Below are 15495 nucleotides of genomic sequence, written 5' to 3'. Positions count from 1 at the left end.
ACGTCAATGTTAAGTACTATTTTCTTGCTTCTTTCGCTTAACTCACATAGATAGAAACCCAATATTATTTAAATAATCACCTTGCAAATATTCAAATAATAATGTATGTGTGCAGACAACTAATATTTCTATTTCTTGCTTTTTTCGCTAAACTAAGTGCATAGAAACCTATTATTTTAATCATCACCTTGTAAATATTAAAATATGAATGTTTGCGTGCTCACAACTAATATTTCAAAATTTACTTGGTCAATATTAATATAATTATGATTGCGTCTAAGTCCTTGTGTGCGTGTGAGTCCATTTGAGTGTCTCTGAAAAATATCTAATTAATAAGCTTGTGCCAGAGGCTCCCGGGGGACAGGCGTCTATGACGTCAACTGGCCAAACCCCACCTGACGGAGCCAGGAGATTGAATTTTTACCCTCAGGGCTCCTCCAGAAACAACAAAAAGCCATTACGTGTGGCCACATGGAATGTTCGAACGCTCACTGCGGAGGAGAGGCTGCCACTCTTCTGTCAGGAGCTGGACCGGTACCGCCTGGATCTCTGTGGTATTCAGGAGACTGCCAAACAACAGGGTGTGGCTCTTCTTCTGAACAAAAGAATGAAGGGGACGTGGGAGCGTGGCGGTGAGGTGTGGGAAGCTGTAAGTCCCAGGCTACTTTGGACTCGCCTTCCCATCAACCGAAGGCGAGGAGTGGTGGTCATGGTTACTTATGCCCCCACCGAAGACGAACATCCGTGGAGGGATGCAGGCAAGGCTGATGAGTCAGATGCCTTCTTTGACCTCCTGTCACAGGTGCTGGTTAAAGTGGCCCCTCGGGATAGAGTCATCTTGTTGGGTGTCTTCAATTCCCGAGTTAGTCATGATGCTGGCACCTGGTCTGAAGTGATTGGAAGGCATGGGCTAGATCAGCTAAATAACAACAATAGGAGGCTGCTAGATTTTTGTGCAGCCCATGGGCTTGTAATTACCAACACGCTGTTCCGGCATCGGCGCATCCACACAACATCATGGATGCATGCCGGGTCCAAACAAGAATATCTTCTGGACTACATAGTGACAGACCAGCGGATGCGAGCCCATGTCCTTGACACCAGGACCTACCGTGGAGCTGATCTGCCCTCTGACCATCGCCTGTCATCTGTAAGGTGCGCCTGCCATTCTTCCACTCCGGTGGTGGGTGTACACCCAGGACCCCATTCCAACCTAAGGTGGCCTGGTCTCAGCTAGCTGATGGAAGTTGCAAGCAAGAATTTCATCATCGCTTGCAGCTGGGGTTGGCATCGTCCCCCACTCCTCCTGATGTCGAGGGTAAATGGGCGAGGTTTAGTACTGTGACTAATGCAGCTGCAATGGCTGCTTTGAGTACGCGGTCAAGACCTCCCCAGAGACCCTGGCTGACAGAGGAGGTGTTCAGGATGGTTGAGAAAAAGCGACAGGCCCACTCTCATCGGCTACAGCATCCCACGTCAGAGAATGAGGAGGCTCGGAGGTTCGGAGAGCCGTGAGGCGCTGCAAGGATGGGTGGTGGTTGCTGGTTGCTGAGCAGATGGCGTTTGCCTCAGTGGCCTGTCTATGACCATCATTAGGGAAAAGAACGGTGATCCAATCTCCGACCCCCAGGAATAGGTTTGCAGATTTGCTGAGCATTTCTGTGAGATCCTGGGGGAAGGAGAATCCCTCAGCCTGGAAAACATCATGGGACAAAGTGGGGGTGAGCCTGCTGAGGCTGCGGTGCCTCAAATATTGGAGGAGGAAGTCACCCCCTGTGAGTGGCTGGCTGAGGTTCCATCCGTTGAAGAAGTACTGAAGGTGATCCAGAGTCTGAGACCAGGAAAGGCACCGGGCAGAAATGATCTCCCAAGCGAAATGCTGAGGGAGGGTGGCATTTGTGCACAGACTGCCCTACATGACATCATAACAACAGTCTGGGCCACTGTACGGGTTCCGCAGGATTGGAAGGATGCCCTGGCGGTCCCCCTCTTTAAGAAGAAGGACCGCACAGACTGTAACAACTACAGGGGCATCTCACTCCTCAGTGTGCCGGGAAAGGTCCTGGCAAGGATTATTCAACATTGCCTTGCTAGGCACGCTGAGGAGAGGCTTGCGGAGCCCCAATGCGGTTACAGGAAAGGGCGGTCCTGCACAGATGCTATATTTTCTGTCCGTCTGGTACAGCAGAGGTGTAGGGAATTCCAACAAGCCCTACATCTCTGCTTAATTGACCTGGTCAAGGCCTATGATACCATCAGTAGGCCTGGGCTCTGGGTTTTTCTTCGTGCTTTCGGAGTCCCTGACCCTCTGCTCACGATCATTAAGGACCTTCATGATGGTGAGCGGGCCCAGGTAAAACTACGTGGCCGGGAGTCAGAGCAATTCCCTGTATACCTTGGGGTGCGACAGTGATGTCCTCTGGCTCCCACATTATTTAACATCTATTTTGACCACGTAGTTCGTGAAGCCTTCAATAGCTGTACCGGGGGAATTTCCATTTGGTACAGATATAATGGGAGGCTGATTGATGCCTGGGTGCGGTCAAGGGATGGCTCACTATTGGTCAACCACATTATGTATGCCGATTATTTGGTAATTGCTGCTCATTCAGAGGAGGAGTTGGAGATGCTGCTGCTGAAACTGGAGCGTGCCACTAAGAGGTGGGGCCTTACCATCAGCCCCACCAAAACAAGGCACCTGCCTGGGTATTTTGTACCATCGGACACTCCACCCCCACAACTCCCAATCGTTGATGGGGCAGTTGTGGAGAAAGTGGAGAGTTTCCCATACCTGGGCAGTATGCTCATTACAGGCTCCGGTTTAATAGCAGAGGTCTCACTCTGAATCGGTCGAGAAGCAATATCTTTTTATCGGTTGCGTAACACTGTGTGAAAGCTACCTGGTCTGTCGCTCCACACGAAGCTTCAGGTCTTCTCGGTCACGGTCATTCCCTCCCTTCTCTACGCTTGCGAGACGTGGACCCCCCTAATGGAGCATCTTCGCCGGTTAGAAACATTTAGGCTGGCCTGCCTACGATCCATCCTGGGTTTAACCAGGCTGAATTGTGTGAGGAGCTCACAAATCCTTGAAAGATCTGGGCAAAGTCCCATCGGTGAGCTCCTCCGGCAGGCAAGGCTGCATTGGCTGAGTCATGTAACCCGCATGCCCAGCCACCGCATGCCTAAACAGCTATTGTTCGGCCGGATAAAGGGGGCTGAACGGGCGCGGCACGGGCTAGAGAAGAGATGGAGTGATGTGGTACAGGAGGACGTGGAGCTGAGTGGACTTGCCGATGACCGGTACCAGCGGTGTCAAGATCGGCCTCTGTGGAGGAGACTCGTGAAGGACGCTACTGGGCAGTTGGAGACAGTCGCCCTCCAACAACAACAGAGGGCGGAGGAGCGACGCTCACAACAACGAGCGGAGCGCCGGGTGGCTAAAGCACAGCAAGTTGGCACAGTAGGGGGCACAGGTGGTGCATCAGCCTGTCATCTCAGTCATCTCAGTCAGTCGACCTGTGGTACCTGGGTCTGCCCCGTGACCTCCTACCAGTGGGCGTTCGACACTTCACGTGGCCTCAAGGTGCACATGGCCTGGCACAAGCGTCGCGGTGACCTCACCGCCACTTAGTGGCGAATGGCGGTTGTTGTTATTGTTGCTGTTGTTGTGTCTGTGACGATGTTAGTGTGTGTGTACGTCCGTGTGTGTGTGCATAAGTCGATATGTGTGTGCGTGACTCGATGTGTGTGTGCGTGAGTCGATATGTGTGTGTCAGTCGACGTGTGTGTGTGTTAGTCATTGTGTGTGTGTGGCTCCATGTGAGTCAGTGTCAGACCATTTCTTCGTGTGTGTGTAGGTCCATGTGTGTGTGTGTGAGTAGATGTGTGTAAGTCCATGTGTGTGTGTCAGTCCATCTGTGTGTGTTTGTGTGTGAGTCTGTGTGTCAGTCTATGTGTGTGTGTACATCGATGTGTGTGCGTGGGTCCATGTGTGTGTGTGTGTAAGTCCATGTGTGTGTGTCTTAGTCGATATGTGTGTGTATGTCCATGTCTGTGTGTGTGAGTCCAGGGTGCACATAGCCTGGCACAAGCGTCGTGGTGACGTCACCGCCACTTAGTGGCGAATGGCGGTTGTTGTTGTTATATGTGTGATTGTGTGTGTGTGTAAGTCGATGTGTTTATATGTGTGTGGGTCGATGTCTGTATGTGTGTGGGTCGATGTCTGTGTGTGTGTAAGTTGATGTGTATGTGTGTCTTTTTCACCCGGGCAATGCCAGGTACTTCCCGCTAGTTTAAATAAATGAATATATATGTGGGGAGAACGATGTGGGAAGGAGGTGTTCTGTCCGCTAATTGTTTAGTTACTCATTGCTAAGGGTCGTTGACCTAGGGCAACGAGTTACGTGTAGACCAGTGAATCCCAGCCTGTGCCCGCAAGGCCATGGGAAGTCGGCTGCAGAACTGTTGAAGATAGCATTTTTCATTTACAAAAAGCCACATTTTTTTACTTGCTAATTAATTTGGTGATGTTGCTACTGAGTTTGCAGTGGCGCACAAGCACAAGTGTCAATAACGCAGCCACAAAGGAGGAAATACACAATGGGCGAAGTTTTTGGCATTGGATGTTCTTCATAGCACGTAAATAAAGGGGCCAGAGAAGGAGAGCATGGATAATAATAGTTGGAGACTGCTCTTTACACCATGGGGCCTGATGGGCATTCCATTAAAAAAACATGTTCTGATAACCAGTGTTTGTTTCTTTGTTTACATTTGCACAGTTACTTATTATTAGTTATTGAGTAACTGACAACCCCTTGAAAAACTAAAAATAAACTAATTTATATAAAATATAAAATAAAATAAATGCTGCTGGTACATTGCATTGTGGAAAAGTTTGTTCTTGTGAACACAAGTTACTTTGAATTGCATTCCTGGACCCAATCATCATTTCAATAAATAGGAATTTAACTACCCAGCATTCGTGAGGCTGAGAAATATGAAAAACTAAAAGTGAGTAACACAGTACGTTTTACTGCATGGTTGGTCTGGGCAAAATGAGGTTGCCGGTGATCTGCAGGTCCATACAAATTTGGAACCACTGGCCAAGAGGATTCCTATCGACAGTACCATCTCTGAAAAGCCGGGTTAATTGGGGGAGAGCTTTTCCGGTTATGGGGGATATGTCTCGCATACCGACAATAATTATACTGGTCGGAACCTCCTGGTTACACCACCAGCCCACAGGGGATTATTGTGTCCGTCCGTCCGTCGTGCATCCAAAAATGGGAGGGGTGGGGCTGGGTGGGGAGGGGAGGGTGGGGAGGGGCTGGGTGGGGAGGGAGGGGCTGGGTGGGGAGGGGACGGTGGGGAGGGGCTGGGTGGGGAGGGTGGGGAGGGTGGGGAGGGGCTGGGTGGGGAGGGGAGGGTGGGGAGGGGCTGGGTGGGGAGGGTGAGGGCTGGGTGGGGGGTGGGAGGGGTGGGGCTGGGTGGGGAGGGGCTGGTCATCCCGTGGTGCCCTTATAAAACTCAACGTTTAACCTACTCACGCTGGCTTGTGCCCGCCCTCACAGTCGGGCATATTTGCGGAATACACCACGTGGTGCCGCCGTTGACCCTGGCCATTGACCGAGCAGCCCAACGTTCCTACCAGCTCCCTCCGCAGGAATGTGTTATACGGCACAATTCCTCGAAGTCAGACTCCAGTAATCCAGTATTTGTCATAAGCCAGAGAGGCTACCAGAATTTTTTGAAGGTAGCCATACAATAATGTTCACTTATGCCTAGGTTGTTGAAGTGGTTGTTTTAGAATACAGAGAACAAATGGACATCTGTCCATGACCGTACGAGTAGATAAAAGTGGAGGCGAAGGCACACAACTGCATCTGTTGTGAATCAGTGCCCCCTACTGGAATAACTGGGCTAATGCACTTGCACTCGAAGAACGTACACGGCACCCAAGTACTGCTATAAAGCAGGGTCAATGCCCGAAACGTTGTTTTTTTACGTGTCTAATAATGGCAGTGATATACGCTACCACTGTATTATCTCTATGAGGTTATCCCCTCATGTAAGTGTTGATTTTTCTGGGTGAACTCGTTTTGTCCCGAAATGCTCAATTATAATTAATGCGATTGGCCAAACATACAAATACAAGAGTCTCTTAGTGATGCTGCCCTGGGAAAAAAAAAACTCAGAGCAATTATAGCTCTGCACTGTATTTTCGGATTGTACACCTTTCGTTCCACGTGTTGGGGAGCTTCAGAAACTCTCAGCACGTGCAGCGAAACGTCGGACATGATGCCAAACACGACCTGGGTAACACATCGGAGGGCTGTACCGCACAACTACAAACACTTACGCAAGTAAGAGGATGCATAGTGTACAATTCTCAACACCTTATCGGATTGCAACGTTGAGTTTCAAATGGCGTGTGTGTGTGTTGCACTCTGGCATGCCTCTTGCACGGCATTGTGGGTGTTTCCCATGCAGCTTTGCAGCCTTAACATCTTTCATCTCAGCAACGAATATTTTTAGGCGCCGCTTTCGAGCCAGCTGCAAATTATTGCCTACTTGTGGACTTTGCGTGTTTTTTTTGTTGTTGTTATAAGTTAAAAAAACCCGACATTTGTTTTTGTTTATCTTTTCCTTGTGGGAAATATGTTAGCAAAGTAGCCATCGTGCCTTTGAGAATTTTAAATGGGTTTTTTTTCATGAGAAAAAGTGGAAAATAAACTTGCATGGGGGAGGGGGCAGGGTCGATGTCACACTTTGACGTTTACTTTTCAAAACCCTGGAGAGAGATGAATTTGTACCGACACTTTCATCCAATGCCAAGCGGGGATTGTGCTCAATATCTCCGAATTATATATTTTTTTGTTTTTAAGAAAGTGATATCAAAAGCATTGCGGTTATTAGAGCACTCCACTAACATTTGGACGTCGATGATCAGTTAGAATCCCAGAGAGTGGTCTATTCGGAGTTCCACAATATTCAGTTCTAGACCAGCTGCAGATCACAGCAGCGCGTCCACTGATGTTCATATGAACACGGCAGCATGGCCCCCGATGTTCATATGAACACGGCAGCATGGCCACCGATGTTCATATGAACACGGTAGCACGTCCACTGATGTTCATGTGAACACGGCAGCATGGCCACCGATGTTCATGTGAACACGGCAGCATGGCCACCGATGTTCATATGAACACTGCAGCATGGCCACTGATGTTCATGTGAACACAGCAGCACGTCCACCGATGTTCATGTGAACACGGCAGCATGGCCACCGATGTTCATGTGAACACAGCAGCACATCCACCGATGTTCATGTGAACACGGCAGTATGGCCACCGATGTTCATATGAACACTGCAGCATGGCCACCAATGTTCATGTGAACACAGCAGCGCGTCCACTGATGTTCATATGAACATGGTAGCATGGCCACCAATGTTCATATGAACATGGTAGCATGGCCACCGATGTTCATGTGAACACAGCAGCATGGCCACCAATGTTCATATGAACACGGCAGCATGGCCACCGATGTTCATGTGAGCACAGCAGCATGGCCAATGATGTTCATCTCAACGCAGCAGCACGGCGCATTTCGGAGCCGCGGGGTTGAAAAAGCCTCATCTCCATTAAGAAGACCACACAAAACACCAATAACCTCACGGTCTCCATCCTGAAGAATCAGAATGTTGTCTCGTGGGAATTGTCAGACAACGGCAGACGCATTTACACACCGTATTGTCCACCTGCTCCTGTATTCATCCATCGTATACACAAAAAAACGTGTCATCCAACGGCTAAACATGCCAAGAGTCGCAGCATATGTTGTGTGTCAAGATGACCTCGCCATTAATAAAGACAAACACTGAACTTTGGACAGCCTTGTCTCTCGCCGGCCTTGTGGAATTATATATATGTTCCCTGGCTCTTCGAGTGTGGCATGCGTTGCTTTAGCGAGGGTCGCGGTTGCTCTTTTGGGAGAGGCAGCTTCAAACAGCTCGCAAGCACGCAACCTTGTCTCGGAGGCACTGTAAATTAGCGGAGTGATGCACATCGTTCTTATCTAGTTCCCTAAGATTATTGCTTGTTTTTATGAGGGAAGTCATGGGATCGGCATGTGATGTCAACAGTTCCACGGCACGTATAACTGCCGATTGAATGATTCAGCCAGGTGGCACTGCGCTCAAAGAATTCAGCGAGTAATCCGAAGCTTTCGAGTTCAACCCTGGTCAGCGTTAACTCAGCCTATTTTCACCTTGGGGTAACTAAAATACAAATTTCGTTCGGAATTAACAGTGGTTGTCTTGCTGCCTCCCACCATGGGAATGTGGAATTTCGATTAATAGGTCAGGGTCACCCAAAGCAGATGAGTGCTTCTATTTAAATGTATCACCTTTTCTCAAGTCAGTCTGGGTACTGGCGTAGCTGGAGCACATGTCGGTAACCTGCGACTCTTGAGCGAGCATGCGGCTCTTTAAGGGCTGCTTCGTGACTTAAAAAAAATGTAAGGACAACCGTCTCCTATTCATGTGCATTGCAGGACTTGAAATATATATAATTCCCAAAAAATGGCTCCTCTTGTTACTTTGGTTGCCCAACCCCGGCCTAGGCCCACTGCGCAGTATACTGCAATAAAGTTTAACACAATATCGGTACCAGATCTCGGTACAATTCCAATCCCTGCCACCCGAATACAGACGGCAATTCCTCGACTGTCCAGGCCCGATTTGTGACAGGCGGCAACCCTAGCCACCACAGTTGTGCACAGGTTCCCGAGGGTTGTGCTGACGTACAGCTCTTGGATGAGTTGTTAGGTTGTACTGCGTGTTGTCGGGCTCGAAGACGGAGACGTTGATACCGGTGGGTGGGGGGGGGGACTGATCGTGGCATCAGCTTCAACGAGGCCAAAGTACTTCAGGCAAGACTAACACAATTTTGTGAGCATGTCATCCTGGTTGCAATAGAAAGTGTAAAGACTCCTCCCAATTTTAACAGAGAAGACCGCTATTTAAGTTAAGCGGAATTGATGAATTTGCACTGCAGTGAAAGGAACATCTGGGCTGCAACGTGGTGGCCAGGATATGCCAAGTCGAGCAAATTGGTTATTAAACCCAGTCGTAGATGTCACACTTGAAGGCAAGGGGACATCCACCCCCCCCCCCCCCCCCAATATATTGCTATAAAATAGATTTCTGTGTATACGATTGTGGTTATGGTTGTACTTTATTAATCCCTGATCTCTGCCATTACATACAATGAAACAAGAAAAGGTAAAGAAAAAACAGAGCAATGTAATCCAATACACTATTAGACATTATTGTAAAATAAATAAAAGTCCATCCTGTGTGGTTAGTGAATTGTTTAATATTTTAGGCAGGAAATTCGTTTGCAAAATTTTTTTTCTGGGAAGGGACCCCCAGACCCCCTGGAAGATTTGGTCCCCCCTCCAATGTTGACGCCATGGCTACGGCCTTGCTTGAAGGCAAAGTTTCTGAACCAGATGGTACAACGTTGAATGTCATTAGCGAAAGTTAGATGACCTATTAGCTCGGGTTATACATTCGGTTCAGGCCTGTTCTGTTCCAGATTGGATCTAAGTGTTTTTTTTACAGCAAAATATATATAAATCGGTATTAGTTGAGAGATGTTTGCAAATTCTGTGACTATTATTGAATCATTTAGCAACTTTAATGCAACAAAAATTATTCTAAATGTTGAGGTATATGCAGTGTTTACCTAAATAATTTGCATGAGCTTTGCATACTGTCCACTCGTATGTTTAACACGTAGGCTTTTGCGACCAATATCATCTATAATTTAGTTTTTTTGTAAGATCGTGTAAATATAAATGTGGTGTCGTTAAACCGACCACCACCTGACACAGCCAATTAGTAAGGGTTCTCACGTAAACAGAACATGCCAATTCGTTACGAGTCCAGCACACCAGTATGTTGGAGAGCAAATCCACAACAGTTACAATCTGAGTACGACGTTTCACGAGTAATTACAACTCGCTTAATCAGGCGACAGCCAGATTTGTGTAGAAATGCTCCTGTTTCGTTCCTTAAATAGAGTGATATATGTGATGATGTCACTTGCATTGCCGAAGCTATCAACAGACGGTGTGTACCGGATTCATTGCACTTGCAGCAAATGCTATGTTGGGCAGACAGGACGAATGATCAGCACGAGATTAAAAGAACACCAAAGAAAGATTAAATACTCACAAATACAAATGTCGGCAGTGGCAGAACACGTGTGCCAACAAGGACACTCAATTAATTATGATCACGTTGAAATTCTGTGCACAACTAGTTACTAATGGCCAAGACTAATTCGAGAATCTATCGAAATTGAGAGAAATACAAAATAATTTTAACCGTTCGATAGCTACAGGCGTAGTGCTGCTTGGAAGCAAATAATCAATTAATACATTGTTTAAATGCATGCCTATGCAGGTCACCCACCATACATAAATGGGGATTACGTGTATTTATTTTTATTGCACGAAAACGACATGCATAATGTGCATGCATAAGGTTCGTTGATTACCATGTGAATAACCCACCCGTTAATGGATACCATTTGTAATTTATGTGCATTCATTAATCCCCCCACCCCCTCGCACATGAAGGGCTCACAAGTGACGTCATCACATCTATCTCCGCTCATGTCTGTGTTTTAACCAAGCAATTCGCTTTCTCGCCTGCACACCAATAATGTGAACTGCATATAATGTACAAAAAAAAGGCCAAACCTCCCAAGTAGGACCCCCCTGATTAAAAAAAGGTATTGAGAAAGGGTTTCAATGAAGTATACAGAATTAGCTTAAGGCCTTTATGTGTTGCCAGGGGCTGACCGAGTGAATGCTGCCATTATGGCCCTGCCCACTTCTCCTCTCGGTGAAAAAAACACCACATCGACTCTCGCCAGCAATTAGATAGATTACATCATTTGCACAGATTGCCTATTTAATGTCGGGTTTGTGCAGGGTATCTTCGAGATTGAGTTTTGAATAACGCAGAAATGAAACACTTTTAAGAAATTGTTATTGCAAATTCCAGTAGAATTTTGCAGAACTGGTACGAAATTAGCCGCGCAAGCCTTCTGGCGGTGCCCTCCACCGCCCTACAGAGGCGTCTCTGTCGCAGCGTTCCGTGCGCGCCTGAACGCGATCGCGGCGACTTCAGCAGTCAACAGCGCTCGCTCTGACATAGCGCTCTTTAATTTCCATTCACGCTCAGCTGCCCTCAGATTTGGCAGTTCGTTAAATTAACGCGTTACAGTAATGCTGGGCGGGTTTTTTGTTGTTGTTGTTGTATCCTTTTAAACGCAACACTCGATTTTCTAATTTTGCTAGCTCACTTTCTAACCGGCCGGCTACAGAAGTTGATGGGTTTTCGTGGCCAAATTGATCGGGGAGCTCATAGCAGATGTAATACATATATAAAAAAACTTAAATAGAGCTGGCAGCACATCTAAACCAGTGTATCAGATGAGAAGAGGGGGCCTACATTTTTTTTTTACCCACGGCATGGAGACTAATGGAGGGAAGAAGAAAGCAAGAGAGAGATGGAAAAGGAGAGAGCGGGACAAGTTTGGAAGATATAGCGAAGCGCTCTGGATGGGAGGTGGCAAGATATCTGGAAGAGTGGAATTCCGTTCGTGCTCTTTGCCCACAAGTGGGAAGTTACCGGCAAAGACAGTAGAAATGGCTGTGCCAGAGATTCGGAGCACCGAGCCAGCTCCGCTGTGGATTCTTGCCACGCTTTATGAAACCTGGTTTCTCAACAGTAGCACATTTGATGATCTCAGCCTAGTTATGCAATTTACTTGGTCATTTGGGTTTTCGCGAAGCTCAGCGGGTGGCAAATGTCGTAAATAAAGCAAATGACTGACAAAACGAACCTCCCATGAAAATGCATGAAGGAGCATCGTTTAGTTGTTCGAGAGGCCTATTGAAGTGACTCTAGAAGTCTTGCAGTTGTGTGGGTTTCATATGTATATATACATACACGCTGAACACAGGCTCGAACACCAAACATATCAAGAGGCCACAAACGAACAAGCTGTTTCTCTCCGGCGACGTATTATTCTGGAAATTGTAGTAGTTTATTTGTCCATGGCATGATTCTGATAAGCACAACGGGGGGACAATCGGTGATTTATTTATAAACAATAACAGCCTCGCTGCCTGCACTGAGCCAGTATACACAGCAGTTGTTGGTTAAATCTCACTGCTGCCCAGTAAGTACTTCAATGAAATAATAGCGAATGAAGAAATGTGCTTAAAAAAACGGATCTTTGTGAATCCACTGCTGAAAGTTTGACCATATTTCCCCACACTGACCCGTGTCGGTTTTAAGGAGCATCTAGGACCAGTTGAGACGTCACTCACTTTGGCTAGGAACGAAATTCAGGTCGCCGAGTTCTTGCCACGGCACCACCCGCTGGAAGGGAACATCGGAGCCTGTAGCAGTGTTTAATGATAGGTCAGAATATTGCCTCACTCAAACACGTTGATGGGCAGTCTTGCTTCTTTTTGCCAGTCCTGAACCAGTGGAGGAAATTCCACATTACACTGATAGGAAGCAGCCTGTCCACAGAGCCATCGCGGCTGATGTCCCAGATAGGTCGCCGTGGTGGCTAGACGTTAACTACCTCGCCCGGCATACAGGAGTTCGTGGGTTCCATCCCAACCCTGACGCCTGCTGTATAATTGGAGTTTGCATGTTTTCCCCGTGGTTGTGTGGATTTTTCTCCGAGGGGGGTTTCTCTCCACATTTAGAAATATGCGTTTAGAGTATTTGGCTGATTTAAATTTGCACATGATTAGCCACTTCGTTGGGCTATTATTTGTGGCCAGGTCGCTTCTGAAAAAGAGATAAAAAAAAGCTCAGTGGGCCGTACCCGGTCAAATAAAAAGAGTAGTACTGTTATTATTGACCCCAGAGGGATGATGATTATGATGGGCTGAATTAATTCCCAACTGCGATTGGAACCTGCGACCCTTTCACTGTGAATTGGATGCACTTAACCACAGGTCCCTTCTTTGGACGGGAGATATTGGACGATCGTCAATAACAACAATAGCACACTTTGACAACTTGAAGAAGAGAAGGCAGTGAGCTCGAAGCATACAGAAAGGGGGCAGGTGGGTGCTCAGTGCCTCGCTAGTTCGTGGAATAATGAAAAAGAGCCTCGTTAAAAAAAACCAGAACGGCAACGTGCTACTTTGCGACGTCCAAAAGCCAGTGGCCGAGCGAGCCCACCCTCTCCGTATGAAAATATTTCGTGTGAAAACAGATCGGCTGTTTTTTTTTTTTACGACGTCTCGCCAATGAAGAGCGCATGGCAAACCCCGAGCTGATTCAAGAGAAAACCTCGCTTCTCCTCCATGCCGCTCGGGGTTTTTCCACTGTCGCGCAGTGCGAAGGAGGGGGAACGGCGACGGGGTGAATCTGCTCATCTCAGACTCCCCGCCCGGCAATGCAACGCACGGTTCGGTCTGCCGTCTGCGTCCAAAAAGTTTAGTCTCTTTTGATTTAAAGCTTTCGTGACTGCAGTAATTCATATTCTTAGTTCTTTCGGTAAAGTCACGTTGAAGGGAAACAATAAAATAATAAAATAAATATAAAACAATAAAAATTCTCACGACGTTTCGACCATAACACAAACGGTCGACCGTTTGTGTTATGGTCGAAACGTCGTGAAAATTTGTATTGTTTTATATATATTTTATTATTTTGTTTCTCTTCAACGTGACTTTACCGAAAGAACTAAGAATATAAGTTTTGTCTTGGTTATTTTTCCCCACCTTGTTTATATTGGGTCTCTCTTGTCCTGTCCCTTTTGCGCACTTTTGTTCACTCCACCGGGCAGAATGTAATATTCGCGAGTCACATGCGTGGAGAGTGATTCCGAGTGTGCATCATGAGCGTGAAAAATGATAACGAATCGATTTATGGACTCACCGTTACACCTCTACCTCTGAGCTCCCCGTTCAAGGGGTGGATATGCGTTTTGCGCCGCTGAGAGTGAAGTACAGCGTGGTGCCAATCTCGTTGGCACCACACTGGCATTCGATATCTATGGGACCTTTTTGCCAGTGTCAAAATTATGAAAAAATCATCATAAATTTCGCCCTTTCTGTCAATAAAACAGGTGTTAAGATGTTAAAACACCGAATGGGTGCTTTTTGCAAGGCATCAAGGCTGCATTAACCACACGTACTTGTGGCAAAACGTGCAAACGAAAAGGGCAAAACCTATTCTTATTGTGTCATCAAAGGCATTAGAAATTTAACAGCACTAATTCATAGTTTAATATTGATTAGTACGAATATGTAAGCATTTGTACCTGTAAATGTGCGTAAAGTAGATGCAAATGTTATGCCAATGTTGCATTTGGGTTAGTGGAGCAAAATTAATGAACGAGGCAAAAAAACATACAGTGCAAAAGAGACGATCCAAATGAGCTGCAAATCAACCTTTGCTTGGTGGGAAGTCGCTTATTTTCTCCCTCCAACAAAAAACCTCACGAATTGACAATTATCTTACTCTCTTTTGTTCAACGAACACGGCCGAAATGGCCAGAACCCGACGGAGACTGAGCGATAGGATCAGCTTGCGTGCAAAGGAGTTCGACGGATCTGTTAGTATTGTGGGAGCGTGCAGGATGGTAGGCAGCATAGCTGGTTAGGATGAAACTTAATCTCGCTTATTTGAACCCCCCAGGAAACAAAAAAGGCCTTGTGGGGCTTTCACCAAAACAGTTTAAAATCAGCCCAATTATGCAGCAAACTCATTCGGCTGCTGGTGTAGATTCAAGAATGAAACACCTGTCCGACCCGTGATCTACACGACTTCACAGCCTCCGATCTGGCAGGATGTGTTTCCTGCAGAAAAGCCATGTCAGCCACAAGTCAAATGGTGTGTGCCGATGCATTCTCTCTTTTGACACGAGCGCTTCAACGAGCTATTCTTCTTCGTGTCTCCTGTCCAACCGATGTAGCCTTTTTTTCCAATATTGTGTACAGGCCACCGCTTCTGGTGTTGGCATTGCCAAATGTTGAGGAGTGCATTGTGGTGCTGCAGAGCATCTCAGGAGATGATCCATGTGGTTTGTTTCTAATGACAAGGAGATTGCTCAGTTGTGTAGAAGCCCCCCCACCCCCCACCGATGATCCGATGATTTTACGAGAGAGTTGCATCTGCCGAGACCCACTCTCGGTCTGTTTCGGCTTCACCATGTGAGCCATTTGACATTGAAGACAGACGCGAGCTCCTCACTGCGGGTGATTCCACGTCGGGCTCCAAAATCAAGCGACAAAGCAGCTTTTTCGCTTTATCTTTCCCATTCTGTTTTTTTTTTGCCAGAGGGAAGTTCTATAAACGTTCACTTGAACCAGTGAACGTTTCAGAAAAAAAGGCGATTCGTTTGCTCCTGTTTAAGAAACACACGGAGCAAGACCACATTGAGG

This window comes from Petromyzon marinus, chromosome 20 (genome assembly GCF_048934315.1).
Source record: "Petromyzon marinus isolate PM22_M1 ecotype Great Lakes invasive population chromosome 20, UKy_Petmar_22M1.pri1.0, whole genome shotgun sequence".
Taxonomy (NCBI): Eukaryota; Metazoa; Chordata; class Hyperoartia; order Petromyzontiformes; family Petromyzontidae; genus Petromyzon; species Petromyzon marinus.
This window is presented reverse-complemented; position numbering follows the sequence as displayed.